The 21547-nt window shown below is 36.7% G+C and overlaps 1 pseudogene; it reads left to right on the top strand.

The window, feature by feature from the left end:
* The first annotated feature begins 19155 nt into the window (after window positions 1-19155).
* LOC145278593 (U2 spliceosomal RNA) lies at window positions 19156-19311 on the top strand (annotated as a pseudogene).
* The last annotated feature ends 2236 nt before the right edge of the window (window positions 19312-21547 follow it).

Below are 21547 nucleotides of genomic sequence, written 5' to 3'. Positions count from 1 at the left end.
TGTTAGTACTCCCGCATTGTTTCTCATCTGTCCTTTTCTTCGAATGGTTCCTAACCTTGATAAGTGGTGACCCAGTGGTAAAAAAAAATAAATAAATAAATAAAAACTACTTCATATTGATTCGTGTGTAATATATTAGCCTCCCGGAAAACGCCAGGGTGGCCTTGCTTATAGTTGACGGTGAGATCTACTATTATTATTAAAAGTTAGATGTTTATTTAAAAAAGAAGTTATTAATCAGAAAGAATATTGTTATAATTATCGGTATGAAAATTAGACTGTGTTACAAACACAAATAATGTTTATAAGTTTTGAAATCCAGTGGAGATCTTACAAACAATAAACAAATATCAAATGCATAAAAAATATATTTTTCAAACATACGTATAAACAATACATTTGGCCAGAGAAAACGTGACTGAGAAGTCCTCTATTAGGTATTTGTATAATCGAATGGCGTAAACACAAAGGATTAGTTTTAATATATATATATATATATATATATATATATATATATATATATATATATATATATATAGGCATGTTAAAATTTTAGAGGGGGCCGTCAGGTAGTTCAGAAGGAACTTAGAAGTTGAGATAGGAGTAGTCTATTTTAAGACGCTAGGAAGCGGCGTATTCCAAAATAGCCAAACTGTGAACAGACCATTGTAATCTATAAAGATGTCTGGCCTGAACCAGAGAATAAATGTTGTTATATATAAATATAATTACTGTGGCATGTTATCTTTGAACAACCAGGTATGTGTTTATTTGTTGTTTAAAATAAACTGTTTTACATGTATTGTCCACATCTGTTGAACATACCATCATCACCGACATTTTAAATAGACAGTCTGTTATATAAACCGCTATCATATGCACTGTCTTTGTCATTCATCATAGAACGTGTTCCCTCTCGTCGTTATGCACAAGCATTCGTTTGTATAAGTAATTGTCTATCTTCCGTTTGTAAACATATTGTCAATACGTCCACGGTATCGTTTTGTGTCAGCATCACGACACAAGTTATACGACTATTGGACTGCCACCGAAAACATAACAGCTACATAATTTGGTACAACAATTGTATACATACAACGATGTCGTGCTGTTTCTAACCTCCCATACAACGGTGATGTGCTGTTTTCAACCTCCTATACAACTGTTTGGTGTTGTGCTGTTTTCAACCTCCTATACAACGGTGCGGTGATGCTTTCAACCTCCCATACAGCGGTTATGCGATGTTTCCAACCTCCAAGACACGGCGTGGTGCTGTTTTCAACCTACCATACAACAGTGCAGTGCTGTTTCCAACCTTCCATACAACGGTGCGGTGCTTTTCCAACATCTATGATCAAAGATGATGTGCTGTATCCAACCTCCCATACAACGGTGATGTGCTGTTTTCAACCTCCCATACAACAGTGATATGCTGTTTACAACCTCCCATACAACGATAATATGATTTTTCTAACCTTCCATACAACGGTGAGGTGCTGTTGAATGACAAGTTGTGACACTGGTGCTTCAGATTAGTAGTCAATCTTTAACTTGCAATACAACTACAATCTCTCTAAACATAAAGCATCCGTTATTCCCAGATGGTCTCTCATTTAAGGATTGATATGACTAAGTATGGGTGAAATTAACTAAAAAAAATTACAACCTAACATTCATTTTTTGAAATTAAAAATTAAAATTTTAATTGGAAAAGTTTTTTCAATTTTTTATGCTCGTTGTATATGAGAGAAAGATGAAGGGTGATTATCATCATACAATTTGTTTACAATTTGTTTTCAAAACTTTATTAAGCTAGACATTTGCGCCAAATTCCCACATTTACTTGATGACTTAATCTTACTTAAGGAAACCCAAATGTTTTTTTGCTCTTTGCGAGAACGTATAGCCATATACAATGAAAAAATTAAAAAATAAAAAAGGAAAAAATAAAACTGTTACTGCATTTCGAACATTGGACATTGATTATATATCCAAACCAGTTTACACATAAATATTGATTTTTGTTTTTTTAAATAAATCCAGCCGAAAATATCAACACCCGAAATAGTAAAAAAATCGATTTCTATTCTGATTGATTATACTGAGAAACGAATGTCTCATTCCTATCAACGGTTTTAGTTGAAATAAATTATTTATTTATTTTTAATTTTTTCGTTAGCTATTTTTTGTTTTAGTTTAAGAGTGTGGTGGGGAAGAGCGGGGTAAGTTTTTTTATCGATATAAAATGATTTATTTTGTGTTATCACGAACAGATTAGTGATCATTGATCGAAGTATTATGAGCTTCGATTCCCAATTTCCGGTAAGCATCAACCCTGATCAATTTCATCACGGAATCGATTAGTTTCTCTCTCTTTTTTTCTAAAACTCGTAGAGAATCAATAGCAACCGCATAAAAGGAAAATTGTTTAAGGACCAAACTGTCGTGCAATAAACAAAATATAAAAGTTAAGTTTTGTTGCTGACAAAGTTTTAAACTTTGAGTGTGTCGCAAATAATGAGATTTTATCCGACACACCACACCTCTTCTGGCACTGTTTGGTTTCAGTGAATCGGCACTGTTTGAGTCAAATGGCAAGGAAAAGTCCAGGATGAGTGGAAACAATGCCGAGATGAACGGAGAGCACATACAGCACCTGGAAGTTCCAAATGGTCACCCATTTAGTACTGACCAGGTTCAGCGTTGCTTAACTTCGGTGATCCAGCGGGAACTGGTGTGTCAACGTGATGGTTTACGGACCGACAATATGCAACCCTCATGGATTAAATATAGAGCCCCGTTCAAAATTCCTGTAGCATTCTTGAGTTCGACAAAATACACCTGAAGAAACAAGAATTCGTCGCCTGGAACGTTCTGGGAATAAAACAAAAGATTAGAACAGTAATCCGAATACTCAAAATTATACACATTATCACCAGTATAACATTTCCACTACGTGGTTTTCATGGTTTGTGTTGGCTACGGTGTTATCCTCGGTTGTGGGAAACGCTTTTATAGGATAGTTTTCAATTTTATATTCACTTTTCTCCTTTGGTTTCCATCGGTTTAGTGAGTCTTAAATTCTACTTGTGAGGCATTGTTTTTAGGTTTTAGTTGGATAATTACACCTCCACGTTGAAAAGAATAAGTTTTTTTTCCGACAACAGACCATTCTCATAGTTTGCATGATTTAGGACAGTGAAGACTTTCTTGTGCATGGCCTTATGATTCAAATGACAGAGTATTTATCATGGAATAGAATTTATTTGGTTTTCAAATTCTAAGTTCGGATGTGTCCTACTGAAAGGACCAAGGGAAATATATATATATATATATATATATATATGTGTGTGTGTGTGTGTGTGTGTGTGTGTGTGTGTGTGTGTGTGTACTAGCATGGGTACCCGGCGTTGCCTGGGTTGACATGAAGTTCTGTTTGGAATACACCTGTTATACTAATAAATTTCATCATGGGCAACGTGGATTCCCCCACAACAATTTCAAAAGTAAAAGAACGGATAAAAACATAAAAATGTAACCGCCCCAAAAAAAGAAGAAATACGTGATCCACCAGATATTTCGCAGAAGGGATACAAAGATTACAGTTCTGTTTGAAACATGTACCATCAAAGATTCGTTATGCAAAATTTTCACCCTCGGATGTTCTGAATAACACGTATGGTTCAGCGATATGCGACCACCTTTTAAATAACCATGCGTGTGCAACGAATTTCAGTGCTGACATGTTTACGATCTGGAGTAAGTCGCACTCCCCCTATCATGTACAAATTCTAGAGGCTATTTTTATTAAGTCTTTGAGACCTTCTCTTTTGCAAGCAAAGAGAAAATCTTTTAAAACTTAATTTAGTCTCTATGTAAATTTCCCCCTTTTAGTTTTCGTTCCCCCCCCGCCATATTCATGACTTTTTTTAAATCGTATTTTCCTCGATTTAGCTCTGTTGAGCGAGGAACGAAACCTGGTTATATATATATATATATATATATATATATATATATATATATATATATATATATATATATATACAGCAAAATACTTGCGCTTCGTGTAGGACTTTGCTGTATGCTCGCGTACACGCTTCGCAGGCACCTTTGCAGTAAGTAGATATTGTAAGAGCAACTACTGCTTAAGGTGTTGTAATCTTGCCAATCTTTCTTCCTCAGTTTCGTTTCTATTTCGTTGGATGGCATCTTCAGTGTGTATCTGACAGAGGAAAATATCTAAATTTTTTCAAAAGAATTATATGCGTTTCAAGAAAAAAGATCCTTAATACTCCGTTACATTGTTTTTAGTAGCGTTACTTTGGAAAGTCAAGGTTTTAAGGGATACAGTGCAATAAATTTTGGCCTATGTTAAGGACCACTGTCATCCCAAATTTCATCAAGATTGTTTGAGGGGATAATGGGATAGGAGGGTGATCTAATTCAACTCCACTAAGAAGTTGGGTGGCGCCGTGGTAGCGGCTACCATAGTTGGTGGCGTACCCCAACTTGACGTGCACCATTCTTAGGTGGGGGAGTTTATGAAGAGCTGTACCAAATATGACCTTAACCTTGGACCCTGACTTTGAAAATTTGTGCGCACCATCCCAAGCTTTGAGAAGATCATCATGTAAGGTTTGATCATGATCGGTGTAGTTGTGTGGGCTATAGAAGAGTATATATACATAGGCCATGACCTTGAAAAATGGTATGCACCATCCCTAAGTGAGAGGGCCATCATCTTGCTTGGTTTCGTCATGATAGGAGATGTGCACAATTACACACACACGAATGCTACTATTTTATGTGTGTTTCGTTGAATAAGCAGGGATAATTTCTGTACGTATGTTTTTCTTGCAGTTCGTCTTTTCCATTTGGCGGATCAATGTTCGAAAGTTCTGTTCCAGTGTAAAAAGAAATTTGTCATAGCCATGAACGTTTTCTAACTCTCACCAGTCGTCTTCAGGTGTGTACGGAATTAAAAAATTGTTTTTAGTGAATTTATTGAAAAAGCCGGCACATTGTTATCTGCATCTCTCCATCATATAAGCCCTACTCATTCGCATAAACAAACTGACTATCAATCGGGTTCAATATGAAGGAGAACGTGCAGTTAACTATTTTTAAACGATTTTAATCGACTTTTTCAATAAATTCACTAAACGCAATTTTTTAATTCGTCAGGTACCTGAAAACGACTCATGAAGGTTGAAAACGTTCGCGGTTATATACACCAAATGGAAGAAACAGAATGCAAGAAAAGTAAATAGGAATCATCCCTGCTGTTCAGAGAAAAAATTCTGCCTACATTATATATATATATATATATATATATATATATATATATATATATATATATATACAGCGATAGTGAGAAAGAATGCAAAAATAATTAATAGTTATTGATATAAATATAATAAACCACGTTCAACTAGTATTCGGCCTCTTTAAGCGAGTTATAATAAGCCGTTGGACTTAGAGTAAAACAATACCATGGTTTCTGCCGTTGAACATTATCTGACTAGCTTCCTGTATTTTACTTCTTCTAATGGGTAAATAATATTATTAAAAATATCAATTTATTTTATTGAAATCAGATGTACCCTGATTATAAAGTAGACGAAAAGCTAATAAAACTATGATATACAAAAATATTTTTCCTATTGACAAAAATCTCTTAACTCAGATTTACAATATATTATTTAAAAAAAAACTGAAACATCTAACTAAATAATACAAAATAACTCGGCGTTTATTTAAAAAAAACAAAAAAAACTACTAATGCTGTTAATGGGTGCAAGTGCCATATGAAAAGTTATCTGTACAATCAATACATGCGTTGAATAGGACAAGTATTTCTCGGCGATGAACTGTTCATAACAGCTAAACGTACACATTTGAAAAACAGACTTCTGAAATACATAAACTAAAAACGATATCAAATTTTTAATATTGCCTATTTATCATTAAAGTGTTACTCTCTTGAGCACGTAAGTCCACCATCGACCAAGCTCGACACGAGAGGAGAGTGTATTAAAATGTTTTCAAAACGTTCTTTAATCGATTTTCTTAATAACTTGATTAGTTTTAATTTTGTAACGCTATCACGTGCCTGACGGCTACTCACGAGAGTCGAAAACGTTAGCAAATATGGCGAGTTCTCATCCATACAGAAACACAACATCATATTGTTATGTTCAACTGTTTATGTCGCGGTCTCATGTTACTGCGTTTGTTTGTTTTTTTGTTTTTTTTTTGGGGGGGGGTACATTGACCTGAAACAATTCCGCATACGCCTATCGGCAGAAAAGGGCACGGGATCAACACATTACGACCACGTGTGTTAAACATTGCAACGACGTTTTAAAACAACACTGAAAAAGCACATAAACCTCATATCCACAAACTAAACAAAACCTAAGGACTATTATTGCAAACCTAGATTAAAATAACTGCATAATAAACACGGAGGACACTTTTGAAAATAAATAATACGATGTAAAATTAATTAGTCATTCATTTGTTTATCAAGCCAATCGGCTGTAGCATGAACGGGTTTCCATGAAACAAACGTCTTCACATCAAAAAAAAGAAACAAGCGGGCTAGAGAGCAAGGAGCCTACGAATTGCGACTTTGACACTTGCAATCAAGTCATTCGATCCCAGTAGCCAACGAGACTCAGCAATAAAAGTAGTTTCAGTGCCAACTTTCACAAACTATAATTGCGATTCAAACCGTCTATTTCAGTGCTAACTTTTAACACAATACTTTGGTGCGATACCCACTTTACTCTCTCCTGCTGCCTTTTGAGGCTTCTTTTCTACACCCAGAGATTCCTGCAGCATTCGGTAACTCCACTGGCTCCGACTCACTCCTGCAGCTTCCAGCGCCTCCTGCGGCCTCCAGCCCTACCAGCTACCAGCTCTTGCTTCCATTTTATGCCTAACGATCAGCTTCGGTTCCCGTCGATATCCAGCTATCAGTTTTAGTGCCCACTGATGCCCAGCTACATGAAGCTCGGCTACTATTTCCAGTGTGTACTGATGTCCAGCTACCAATTTCAGTGCCTACTGACATCCGACTACTCGTTTTAGTGCCCACTGATGTCCAGTTAGCTGTTCTAGTGCCCACTAATGTCCAGTTACTCATACCAGCACCTGTTGACGTCCAATACCTCGACGACGTCTAATACTTCGACGACGTTCAATACCTCGACGACATCCAATAACTCGACGACGTCCAATACCTCGACGACGTTCAATACCTCGACGACGTTCAATACCTCGACGACGTCCAATACCTCGACGACGTTCAATACCTCGATGACGTTCAATACCTCGACGACATCCAATAACTCGACGACGTTAAATACCTTTACGACATCCAATAACTCGACGACGTCCAATACCTCGACGACGTTCAATACCTCGACGACATCCAATACCTCGACGACGTTCAATACCTCGACGACATCCAATAACTCGACGACGTCCAATACCTCGACGACGTTCAATACCTCGACGACATCCAATACCTCGACGACGTCCAATACCTCGACGACGTTCAATACCTCGACGACATCCAATAACTCGACGACGTTCAATACCTCGACGACATCCAATAACTCGACGACGTCCAATACCTCGACGACGTTCAATACCTCGACGACGTTCAATACCTCGACGACGTCCGGCTATCAATTTCCAGCATCAAATACCGTCTATACTACTCAGATCAACCCGAGGCACGTCATCTTACCTCAGCGACGCAATAATTGTAACACCGTGCGACGCTCGTTCTCGCTCCAGTTGGTCCTGATATCCACTATCATACATTTTTACCTTTTTCTTGGTAAACAAAACACGATATGCTATTGTTTTTAACCAAACATCTCTGTTCGTCATCTTTCTTTGCTATGAAGTTACTTCCTTGCTTTGTGTCCTACTGTATTAGTTGTTGTGGTAATTTTTACTGACCGGAACTCTATGTGGAGGGGTGAAGCAATGGAATTCTGTGTGGCAGTCGTTTAAGCAAAAGGTTTGCTTGGTCGACTGCTTTTATAATAGTTTTGTTTTTGTCCACTCACGTGGATCGGACTTAACATTTGCATAGAATCGACTAGTGGGTATAAAAACACTCCCTATCGGTGATATTGTTGCTTGGTCTTTTTCATTTAGTCCAGCGGCCCGTTTCATGGTTACTGTTACAAAGATGATCAATTCGTTGCAATTCGTTGCATCTCCTGTTGACCAAGAAAATGCGTGAAGGATTCACCGCGTAAGGTAAGAGTTTCATTCCTTTTTTCCTTTCTACGTCGAGTTCTGGTTTAACCCGTTGAGTTGCAGAAACGCCTCCCCCTCCCCCTTTTAGTCGGTTACAATCCGACACTGTGCACTCGATTGGCACTTTCACATCTTTCGTCGCTCTGCAGCACAGCTATATTCGATCTTCAACTTTCGACAGATTTACATACCTCATTCTTCTCTTGCTATTTTTAAATCGATTTCCATAATTTTAAGATTTTAAATACTTCATTTTTGAATGCCATGCTGTGATAAATGTACATGTGAACGTATGCTTAGGTAGCACAGATCTCAAGCGTTGCATTTAATAATGTTTTAAAAGCAACACTTGCCCTTTTTTACATCTAATTTGTTTGCATGTCAAATATATGTTCATTAATATGTAAAGCACCTGTTCCGATGTTTGAACTATGTTCACCCACCCCCGTATAGATCACATCAAATATAAGCGAACAGAATACTCGCAGATTCACTAAAAATCTTTCTTTCTTTTATCGATGTATTGGGAAAACTGTTATTAAAATATATGTTTAGAATATAAACGCGAGGGTCGTTCAAAAAGTAGAGCCTTCTATTTTTAACTCAACAAGTTTAAAATCTGCGAAGACTGGAGTGGTACTATTTATACGGACAACGGTTTATGATCAAGAATGTATTTTTCTACATAGCCACCAACGTTCTCAGTGGACTCTTGCCTGGGATGAACGATAGCTGTGCATGAGCATCCGGAGCTCGCTTTTTCATACGAGGGTCGTTCCAAAAGTAAAGCCTCCTATTATTTAACTCAAAAGGTTGGAGAGCTATGAAGTCGGGGTTGGTACCATTAAAACGAGCGATCTTTTGTGCTCCAGAATTTATTTTTCTACATAGTCACTACCATTTTTAATGCACTTTCGTCAGAAATTTAATGTCGCACATCTGCTTCTGCCGCCTGTTCGTGACACGTGTTAGCGTTTAATACAGTCAATATCTGCAAATTAGAGATCCAAATTTTCAGGTCGTGAATGCCTAAATTCAGTCACATTAACAATGCAATTTGCAATCTTTTTTTTTATCCATTTGCGCGGAATAAAAATAGGAAGCTTATGAAACGCTCCTCGTATATAAATGTACGCTCATACATTTGAACTGAATCCTTTTGTTGGACAAACCTCTGAGAAATTGGGAGGAGAAACAGGAACAAATACATAAATAACAAATACATTCGAGATGCGCCCTATGCTCGAAAATAATAGCATGAATGTGAAAACCGCTAAAAGACCCGCGAGCGATTCCGCATTAGAGGGAATTGATGCAAGCTTTTAATATATTTTCAAGACGAATAGGTTTTCTACCACATAAAACACACGGATGTAATAAAATAAATAAGGAAATGAATGCGAAAGGTGATACGACCTTTCAACCATCCGGGTGGTTACCTACATTTTTAGGAGCACTGGGGATAATCTCACCGAGAAATAAAATGTTTTATATATTTTAAACATTACAAATGTATTGGTTGTGAACCGAAACACGTCAATGATGAAAACAAAACATGTTTTTATTTTAAATTTGAGAATATTATTTTTTTTTTTTTTACATTTCGTGTAATATTAAAAAATGCTTTGTTATAGATTTAGGTTTGCTCTATCGAGCTTTATATATATATATATATATATATATATATATATATATATATATATATATATATATATATATATATATAAGGGGTAGAACTGCCGACTGTCATCACGACGGTTCTAGGTTCGATCCTCGGCTTGGGAGAGGTGTTAGTCTAGCGGCACTGATGAGTTGTGATACAACGAAACAGGTCTGTATGTCGATGACTAAAATATATTTTATAAAGCTCCCCTCTTTGGTAGAGCACTCTCGTAAATTATCTTACTCGCTACTTAATTTAGCTGAAATAATGCGAAGCTCGCGATTTGTTTACAAACAAACGTTTGAGCCCTCTACGAGTAGCGGACGGATGTTTATTTAAATAATCGTTCGGACAGGTTAATTTCGGCCACCGATTCCGTAGTCAAGGGGTAGAACTGCCGACTGTCATCACGACGGTTCTAGGTTCGATCCTCGGCTTGGGAGAGGTGTTAGTCTAGCGGCACTGATGAGTTGTGATACAACGAAACAGGTCTGTATGTCGATGACTTAAATATATATATATATATATATATATATATATATATATATATATATATATATATTGTGTGTGTGTGTATGTTTGTATTACTTGTTTTCGTCGGAATACTGTTCTCATCTGGATTGTTATTTGTGGAACGTTTCGGTCGTTGTAGCCTAAGCAACTTCATTAGGCATATTAGTCGTCATCTTGGAAACAAAAGCAGAAAGGTTACTGGCTCTATAGCAATGTAAGGTGTTTGGTCATTCTTGTCAGTTTTTGGTAAAGCTTTTAAATAAACCTACGTGTTTTTCATTGGAATAGAAATCATAAGTGAAAAACGTGAACACATAAAGAGCTCACCACAATGCTTTTTCATTTATTCTTGGGTGAAGGAACGGCGAAATTTTTTTTTTTTTTTACACAGTGATCACCACTTATCAAGGCCCGGAAGCCACTCAGGGATAAGGGTTATTGCAAGTACATTACGTTAGCGAGGAGATTTGCTGAAGCGTTTAATTAAGGCGGCGGTTCATTCGGAATTTGTTAACATTGGACTTGAACACATACAAGTTGTAGTCCGGAGGGAAGCAGGCAGACGGAACAGAGTTCCACAGGCGTGCAGTTCTAAGAAAGAAGCTTTGTTCATGGAATCCGCGTTTTGATTTAGGCACAGATATAGAGTGGGGGAAAATTTTCACAGTGGATTCAGCTAGACGGGTGTTTTTCGTGAAAGATTAGCGAGGGGGGACAGAGATTGGAGTTCAGACGAGCATCTGCTATGGAAATAACGATAAAACAAGGACAGGCTCGCAACGTCTGTTCTGTGGGAGAGAGGTTGCAGGGTAGAGAAAAGGGCATCCCCCACTAAGCTACAAAGTCTATTTTGTACTCTGTCAAGGCAGGATAGGCTGTTTTTAGCAGCTCCTGCCCAGATATGGCAACAGTGTTCCATGCTTGGACGTACTTGGCTTTTATATAGATAGAGAATTACATCAGTAGTGAGATATCTTCTGGAGCGGTAGAAGAATCCCACCTCTTTCCAGCAACCTTGGCAACAGACTTGATGTACGTGTTCCATTTCAGATCAGGAGTAAAGGTCAAACCCAGAAGCTTGTCAAAACACGGGGCCTCACCCAGACGAGAGCCATCCATCACAATTGATGTCAGCTGGGGATCAGAGCGTTGATGATGTAAGGATAGGAGTTTGGTTTTTGATGCCTTAAAGGTAACCAACCACATCTTCCCCCACTGAACCACGCGCTCGAGATCAGAGGAGAGAGAATCAGAGAGAACTTTGTCATTTACAGCCTTGGATGTGTTGCTATAGATGGTCGTGTCATCAGCAGAGATGTCAACGAATGATTTAAGTATGTGTTTAGGGAGGTCATTGATGTAGATCAGGAAGAGAGTTGGACCCAGGATTGACCCCTGAGGGACTCCAGCATTTATATTGCAGGCCTCCGATTTTTGTCCATCTACCACTACTCTTATGAGCCTATCGGAGAGAAATGATTTAATGGATGAGAAAACATTTCTAGTTATACCGTAGGTGGAAATCTTGTGAAGTAGACCCTTATGCCATACCTTGTCGAAGGCCTTATCTATGTCAAGAGCAATTGCCCTAGAAAGGAAGCCTTTGTCAAGAAATTCACTAATCCTGTGGGATATAACCGTCAGCACAACTGCGGTAGATCTTGCAGAGCGGAAACCATATTGTGTGTCACTAAGAAGGTTATTCCTGCTGAGGTGGTTGACTATATCTCTATTTAATATGGATTCCAGCAACTTACTCATAACACACAGGAGACTTATTGGTCTTTATTGAGAGGGAGATGACTTATCACCTGAATTCTTAAATACAGGGCAAACTGATGAGGTCTTCCAGGGAGTCGGAAAGCACTTCTCCTTAATGCAGCGCTTAAATAGTTTCGTAAGTATGGGAGCAAGTTCTGGTTTAAGCTTTTTTAACACTATAATTGGGATGCCATCAGGGCCAGTTGCTTTACTGGAATCTAGGTTCTTGATTAGCTTGGCGACCTCATGCACGGATATTTGTATGTGACCTAGCTTGTTCTGTGTTATAGGAGGAAATATGGGGAGTTGATGGCCTTCGTCGCATAGGGTAGAATTAGCTGCAAAGTTCTTTGCAAATAGTTTGGCCTTGTCTGACGCTGACGAGATGACCTCTGGTCCATTGATAATGGTTGAGATAGAACGCACACTTCTGTTCAGGATCCTATTTGTTATTTGCCAAAACTGGTGGGATCCAAGCCGCTGATCAGCTACCTTGGATTTAACAGATTGGGCATATAGCTCTCTTGCATTTTTATTACTCTTTTACAGTGGTAGCTTGCAGACCTGAAAGCAGCTTTAGTCTCAGTGCATCTATTACGTTGGTAGCTATGGAAAAAGTGATTTCTCTGCGCGATAGCAGCAGCACATTCTGGGGAGAACCATGGTTGGCTGTTAGGTTTTTGTTGGAATTTTTTAGATGGTATGAATTGGTCTATGCCTACAATTAACCATTCGGTCAGATCTTATACTATAGAGGACACATCCTTTTTAAACATGGAGTGCAGAGGTAAATCAGATATGAATGTACGGAAGCTATTCCAGTCAGCCATAGAGTATCGGTATACAGTACGGTGGAGGGGTACGTCTGGGGGCTTCTTACATTTCGTTTTTATCTTAACTGATAAGACGGAGTGGTCGGAGGATCCTAGAGGAGAATGAACGGAACATGAACATAGCTCAAGGGAAGTTGAGAGAAAAAGGTCTTGGAGGCTTGCATATTGACCGGGTGTGTCGGGCACACGGGTGGGTTCGCAAACAATCTGAGTGAGGTCATAAGCAATGGCAAAATCATGACAAAACCTCCCCTCATCATCTGTCTTATTTGAATGGGTCAGCCATTCCACGTTATGGACGTTGAAGTCACCACATATGTGGATGTTAGCCGAGGGATGTGAAGACGGTATATGGTCTATTTTCTCAGATATGCTCTTAAAGATAGTAATTCCGCTTTTGTGGGGCCTATAAAGGGCAAATATAAATGCAGTGGTGTTAGTAAGTGCAGCCCTGAAGCACATATAGGGTAAATTAGGATCTTCTCTAGAAATATCCCTGCCACACGGGAATCCATCCTTTATGTAGGCACATATTCCATGCCCATGGCGATCTTGGGGGTCAGATTTAGCTGTTAAATTTGAGTATCCGTTAAAAATGTTTTAGTCTTTCACAAACTAAACTAGTTAGAACATTACTGAGAGAAATTAACACATAAGTAGCACATTTATACAATCTATTATCTTTTTTATTGTTATTTTAGCATACCTGGACCGATTCTAAACGCAAACACATGTGTACAGTGTGGCCTGACCAGTGCATGTCTAAAGTTCGGGATCGAACCAATAATGATTGATCCGACAGCAGTAACTCTAACCACTGTCGGAAGAAGCGCTGCAAACAATGCTTTATGTATATGTATATTTATAGAGTGAAACTTACACAATAAGGCAAATAAGCAGGTGATAAATTCTAATAACGATGTCATTCTTGATTAACGTTTCTATGCTTCATAAAATCATTGATAATATAGGATGAATATGCCTTCGAGATCAGCATTCATTTATTCAGCGTGAGCAGGTGTATTCGAGCTGCGGAAATCGAAATAAATTATGTTATTAAAGCAGGCATTGAATGGTTACGTTGTTTACCAAGAATATTTCACCCAAGGATCTTTCTACCAGAAAGAAATGTTCGATCTCTTACACTATCGATTGCTTTAAGATTGCTATCTCCATATTAACCTGCATTTAAAAAAAAAACCCTGACATATCAACGAATTTAATATTTAAAACAAAAACCTGGCATACCAATGAATTTAATATTTTTTAAAAAAGTGTGACATGCCAAAGAATTTATTACTTTAAACAAAAACCTTCCATAACAACAAATTTCGTATTTTTAACAAAAATGTGACATACCAACGAATTTAATATTTTAAACAAAAACCTGACATACCAACGAATTTTATATATTAAACCAAAAATGTGACATAGCAACGAATTTAATATTTTAAACAAAAATGTGACATAACAACGAATTTAATATTTTAAACAAAAACCTGACATACCAAAGAATTTAATATTTTAAGCAAAAATGTGACATACCAACGAATTATATATTTTAAACAAAAATGTGACATACTAACGAATTTAATATTTTTAACAAAAATGTGACATACCAACGAATTTAATATTTAAAAAAAAACCTGACATACCAACGAATTCAATATTTTAAACAAAAATGTGACATACTAACGGATTTAATATTTGATACAAAAATGTGACATACCAACGAATTTAATATTTGAAACAAAAATGTGACTTACCAACGAATTTAATATTTTAAACCAAAAATGTAATATAGCAACGAATTTAATATTTTAAACCAAAAATGTAATATAACAACGATTTTAATATTTTAAACAAAACTGTAACATAGCAACGAATTTAATATTTTAAACAAAAACGTGACATACCAACGAATTTAATATTTTAAACAAAAACGTGACATACCAACGAATTTAATATTTGAAACAAAAATGTGACATAACAACGAATTTAATATTTTAAACAAAAATGTAACATAGCAACGAATTTAATATTTTAAACAATAACGTGATATATAAAGGAGTATAACGTTTTAAACAAAAACATGATATACGAATAAATATAACATTTTTAACTAATGCAAGGCAGAACAATGAAAATATTATTTCGATTAATATACCAATCTATGTTCTTTTTTACCTTAAACGTTACTAATCAACAGATAAAACATTTTAAAATAAAGCATGGCTGACCAGGTGCTGCTCAGATCTTTTTTGTCTGTTTTAAGAAAGTAAAACTCAATTTTCTTTTTCTCTCTACGTATCCTTGTCACTCTAAATTGTATGCAACTTCCATAAGTAAAGAACTGTTTTTCTGTGGAACACAATACCGTATGAGTACTTCTCAGTTGACTACAACATGATTCCTTTAAATACCAAGGTAAACAAATTCTATAATTACCAATCATCAAGGTGTTGTTTCGCCGTCCACCTGACACGGATTAAACTTTTATGTGGCGTTTAGGCCTTGATAGGTAGTGGTACCGTACTAACTAAAAAGATAAATAAAGATATTCTTTCTCCCTTACAACTAACATCCCAGTCCAATATGTTTATCACTTTGTTTTCAAATACATTATAACCCTTCACACCTATTTTAAAATGAGATCGTCCGATCCTAAATACGAAATGAAAAAAAAAATGGAAATTTAGAATCACTAGAATTAATGGGCCCGACGAATCCAAATTCCACTCCCGTGCAGACTGCCGGCTGTCATGCTAAAAGAGAGATTCTAATAAAGTTTTCCACCTGAATTTTTATTTACGTTTCTTACTATATGTTAAATAAGTGCTTACAATGCCAGTAGCTTCCTTCAGTCTTGACAGATAACGCAAGGGTGGTGCTTTTGTGGCAAGAGTTGCTCAATCACAACCACACCCCTCCTGTTTAGTCACTGTGAAAGAACAATGGCAAGTAGATGTTCAGGAGGATTTGAAACAATGCGAAGAGGACATACTATTCTTAGAATTCTCAAATGGACACCCATCTGGAACTAGGCAGGCTCAAAGTTAACTTCGGTGATCTGCTACGTCAACGTAAGGATGCTGTATATGCTTATAACGCTAATATGTGGTTAAAGTATAATTGTTTTTGACTATTAAAATAATTTCCACCATTCTTAGTTTTTGTGATCGCTTAAGTTTTAATTCATGCGTTGAAACATGACGAAAATCTAAATCTATGTCGTAACATCAAAACTATAAGTTCATTAAGGTGATGTTTTACGTCCATTTAAAAGAAAGCCCAAATAGGTAACTTGGTAGCACTTTCGACTAAAAATCTGAATGTTTCGGTTTCGATTTTTGGTCTTGGTATCAGCTATATTTGCTGGATATTAATTATTTATTATTAATACAATTGATTATTTGTACGGACAGCTCGATTTAACTTAAAACAACAATGGTGAAGTCAACTGGAAAGCATCCCTTCTGTAGGGTTTTCAACAGATTGGAAGATCTTTGAAATAAATTTTGCGCATGGGAGTTTCGTTTGGTTTTTTGATACAGAAAAGAGACGAATTCTTTTCTCTGATTGCAGATAGACAAGCTGTAAATATTTAGCAAAATAAACAGTAGATTGCAGCTAAGTCGAGCACCAACTGTTGAATAACGATAAAATAGAGAGGGACTAGCAACGTCTTTTCTATGAGAAAGAGATTATAAGGGAAGAGAAACGATCACCTCTCACGAGTAGTTGAATTTGTATATTATTAGGGCAGGAAAGAGTACCCTGACCGGCTCTTCCCCAGATGTGGCAAAATATTAGGGGGATCCAACTTTTGAGAACAATTTACTTAAGTAGGGTATCATTCTACCAGAGTTCCGGTCGGCATGTTTAACAGAGAGAGAGAAAGAGATAGAGAGAGAGAGAGAGACAGACAGACAGACAGACAGACAGACAGAGAATAAGAGATAAGGAACTATTGGCGATTGTTTTGCCAGACGCATTTTTGTTGTGAATATTTTGCATGGTAGACCATGGGTTGAAGCCAAATCGAACACCTGCGATGAGAAACAAATGACAGAATAGAGAAAAACTAATAACGTCTCTTCTGTGAGTGACCGTTTTAAACGACCAAATTTTGTCCAATCACCAATATTATTACCGATATGACGGACAGACATACAGAGGTTTGGGAATTAGTAATATATGCACTGTAAAGGTTTCTTTTTTTTTTTCTTTCCAAAATCGAATTCTTTTTTGAGACTTCGATCAAATAAATATGCATATTTCGTTCTATATATTTGCATGTTAAAGATGTTAATTACTAATGATTTCAACGGATATGTTTGTTGCGACTTTTCTTTTAACGGTTCAGATTTTTAAATGACTTTACCAAAAATCAATCTTAATCCAATGCTGAAGAGGTGCAGGTCAGGACGAACCACTCAATATCAAGCTTTAATTAATCACAATTAATCGTTCGTTAAAATTACTTTTTCAAATTCCAATATTTATTTTCAGTTTCTTTTTGAATAAATCTTTTTTCAATTAATTAACTAAACTAAATATTTTTAAGATACGCCCTTGCATTTTGCGCGTTTACTAATAAAAATATAACACTTCAAACTAAAACGTGGCATAGCAACAAATATAATATTTTAAATAAAAACATGAGATACTATCAATATAATCTTTTAAAGCAAAAAGTGATATACAAACGAATATAACATTTTAAATAAAATCGTGACATACCATCAATATAACATTTTAAACAAAAACGTGATATACTAACAAATACATTTGAAACAAAAACATGGCATACAAACGAATATAACATTTAAAAAACATGATATACCAACAAATATAACATTTTAAACAAATACCTGGCATACCAGCAGATAAAATATTTTAAATAAACACGTGACACAATAACAAAAAAAACATTAAGAAAATTTTAGCATACCAACAAATATAAGATGTTAAAAAACGTGATATACAAAGCGATATAATATTTTAAACCAAAAAACAGACATAAATTAATACAACATTTTAAACAAAAATGTTACATACCAATCAATATCAATATCAATTTTAAACTAATGCATGACACAAAAATGAAAATATTTTTCCTACCTTACGATGAACATACCAATCTATGTTCTTTTTTTTTTACCTTAAACGTTACAACCAATAGATTAAAATTTTTTAAATAAAACGTGGCTGATCAAGTGTTCTTCCACTCTTTTTTAGTCGCGTGCAAGAAACTCTATAAGTCACTCCGTCGGTCGGTCCGTCTGTCTGTCGGTCAGTCTCCGTAACATTTTTGTGCTTGACGTTTTTGGTTAAGATCAAAGGTCTGTTGTTAATACATGCTGTTCTTAGCCTTTTAAAGTGTAGTATCTCTTCCGGCAAATACTGCAAGCAAAGACCATATGTGGGGGAAGCCTCACATATAAGACTTTGGTCAATGTAGGGGCAACCCTCCATACCAATTGTCACTATCCAGCTTCCCTACTCCCCAGGGATCTGGTCCCCATTTCCCCTTCACTCCTCACATTAAAAATCTGCCTGGTGCCTAATTTGCTTGATAAGGGGGCAAATAAACACAATCTGTTCCGGCAGATACTGCAAGCAAAGACCATATGTGGGGTTGCCCCCACATATAAGACCTCGGTCAATGTAGGGGAAACACTACATACCAATTGTCACTATCCAGCGCCCTTACTCCCCGGGGAGTTGATACCCATTTCTCCTTCACTCCTCACATTAAAAATCGGCCTTGTGCCTAATTTGCTCGGTGGGAAGAAAATAAATACCAACCCCACAAAAAAGACCTTGGTCAATGAAGGGGCAACCCTTCATACCAATTGTCACTATCCAGCTCTGTTACTCCCCGGGGAGCTGGTCCCTATTTGCCCTTCACTCTTCACATTAAAAATCGGCCTTGTTCCTAATTTGTTCGGTGGGAGAGCAAGTAAATACCAACCCTTCATACCAATTGTCACAATCCAGCTCCCCTACTCCCCGGGGAGATTTTTCCAATTTCCCCTTCACTCCTTACATTAAAAATCGGGCTTGCGCCTAATTTGCTCGGTTGAGTAGCAAATAAATACCCTTTTCTTGGCCTTTTGGCAAAGATCAAAGTGTAGTATCTGATCTTACTACATGATGTACTTATGTTTTTAACTTTGTGATATAAAGGGGGTCACTTTTCTCTATTAATTTAATGTAAAATGATCACCCACTTTACAACCAGTAAGACTCAAAGGCATTCAAGTCATTCATCAGATCATTCAAGTTGTTTTTGAAGGATTCCAGTTATTTTTTAAGCATTGAAGTCATTCTTAACGTCATTCAATTCATCATTAAGTTCATTAAAGTCATTCTAAGTAATTTACTTTTCATTTAAGTAATTTCAGCCCATTTTTGGTCATTTTAGTTTATCTTTAAGAATTGCATGTCAATCCTACATTCACGCATTCATTCATTACACGAGAGCACGCGACTAATGGCCTAATGCATGGCAGAAAAATGAAAATATTTTTTCTACCTTACGATTTACATACCAAGCTATGTTTTTTTTTTCTTAAACCTTACCGACCAACTGATAAAACATGGCTGACCAGGTACTCTTCCACTCTTTTTTTTTCTTGCTTTGAGAAAGTAAAACTCAACTTTGAAATCTAGTTGGCGATTACCTTTTCTCTTTTCTACTACCTTATTATCACAGAAGAGACGTTGTTTGTTTTTTTTTTTTCTCTTTTATTGTTTGTTTCTCATCGCAACTGTTCGACTTGGCTTCAAGCTATGGTCTACCATGCGAAACATTCACAACAAAAACGCGCCTTGCAAAAACTATCGCCAATAGTTCCTTCTCCCTGTCTCTCTCTCTCTCTTTCTCTCTCTATCTCTTTCTCTCGCTTTCTTTCTTTTCATCTCTACGTATCCGTGTTGCTCTATAATTGTATGCAACCTCAATGAGCAAAGAACTGCATGTCCGTGAAACACAATACCATATAAGTAGTTGACTACAACATGATTACTTTCAATTCCAATGTAAACAAATTCTATAATTACCAATCATCACGGTGTTGTCTCGCCGTCCACCTGGCACGGATTTAACTTTTATACTCGAGTGGCGTTTGGGTCTTGATAGGTGGTGGCACCGTACTAACAAAAAAGATAAATGAAAATATTGTTTCTACCTTAAGACTAACATTCCGATCCAAATGCTATTTCAAATTTAAGCGTGGCAGACCAACGAATATAACATCTTAAACTAAAGCATGACAAACCAATGAAAACCTTATTTCTACCTCACGAGTGCAATACATATCCTTATGGTATTTTAATCGTAAGCGTTACAGAACTACAACAAACATAACATTTAAAAGTAAAGCATGACATATCAAATGCTGTTTAGGGAATCCATTTCTCTTTTGGTCAAGATCAAAGTGTAGTACCTGTTCCGGCAGATACTGCAAGCAAAGACCATATGTGGGGGAAACCCCACATATAAGACCTTGGTCAATGTAGGGGACAACCCTTCATACAAATTGTCACTATCCAGCTCCCCTACTCCCCGGGGAGTTGGTCCCCATTTCCCCTTCGCTTCTCACTTTAAAAATCGGCCTTGTGCCTAATTTGCTCAGTGGGGGAGCAAATAAATACTTCAAAGTGTAGTATCTGTTCTTCGGATTCAGCACTTCCATTTCTTGTTCTCTTTCGGTAGAGGATCAGTCCTACACGACTGAGACAATTTTTTTTTTATTTTTGTACCTTTTCTCCACATTAAAAAACGACCCTGGTGTCTAACTCTGTCCCGTGGGGAGACATAGTAAATAGGTACTACTTCTCGTTATTCTTATGACAGGTGCTCGACTGAGCTTCAATCTATTTTCCGCGTGGAAAACATTCACGATAAAAGTGCATCTGTTAATAGTTCCCCCCCCTCTCTCTCTCTCTCTCTCTCTCTTTCTGTCTCTCTCTGTCTCTCTCTCTCTCTCTCTCTCTCTCTCTCTGCTTAAAAGTAACAACTAAAGAAATCCACTTAAGGTCTACTTTTGACATCCTCGTAACTCTGATTTTCTTTATTTGGAACTTTCCGTGTGCAATGTTTCTTACAAAAGTGGGGGAGGAGAATTGTTGTTTTCTGAGTCGAAGTGTATCCACCTAATATTTCTCATTAGTTAATTTTGATCTTGAAGTAGTATTTTATTTTAACTCTCTGTAACTTCATGGGATGATTTTTTTTAAGAAAAAACAAAACAAAAAATCAAAAAAATCTTCCAAGAATAAAGTTTCTTTATTAGGAATTACCGTTTGGTGAAACATAACACTACTGAACTGATTCCAACCGACTACAACATGACCGCTTTCAAGTAAAAAAAAAAAATTTGGAGTCGCCGTTTTAAATGATCAAATGTTGTCCAATCATCAGTATCATTACCAATATATATGCTGTTATCTCTGCGTTCACCTGGAATTCAGTTAATTTTTATCG

This window comes from Euprymna scolopes, chromosome 6 (assembly GCF_053919585.1).
Source record: "Euprymna scolopes isolate OS-2025 chromosome 6, ASM5391958v1, whole genome shotgun sequence".
In the NCBI taxonomy this organism is placed as follows: domain Eukaryota; kingdom Metazoa; phylum Mollusca; class Cephalopoda; order Sepiida; family Sepiolidae; genus Euprymna; species Euprymna scolopes.
This window is presented reverse-complemented; position numbering and strand designations above follow the sequence as displayed.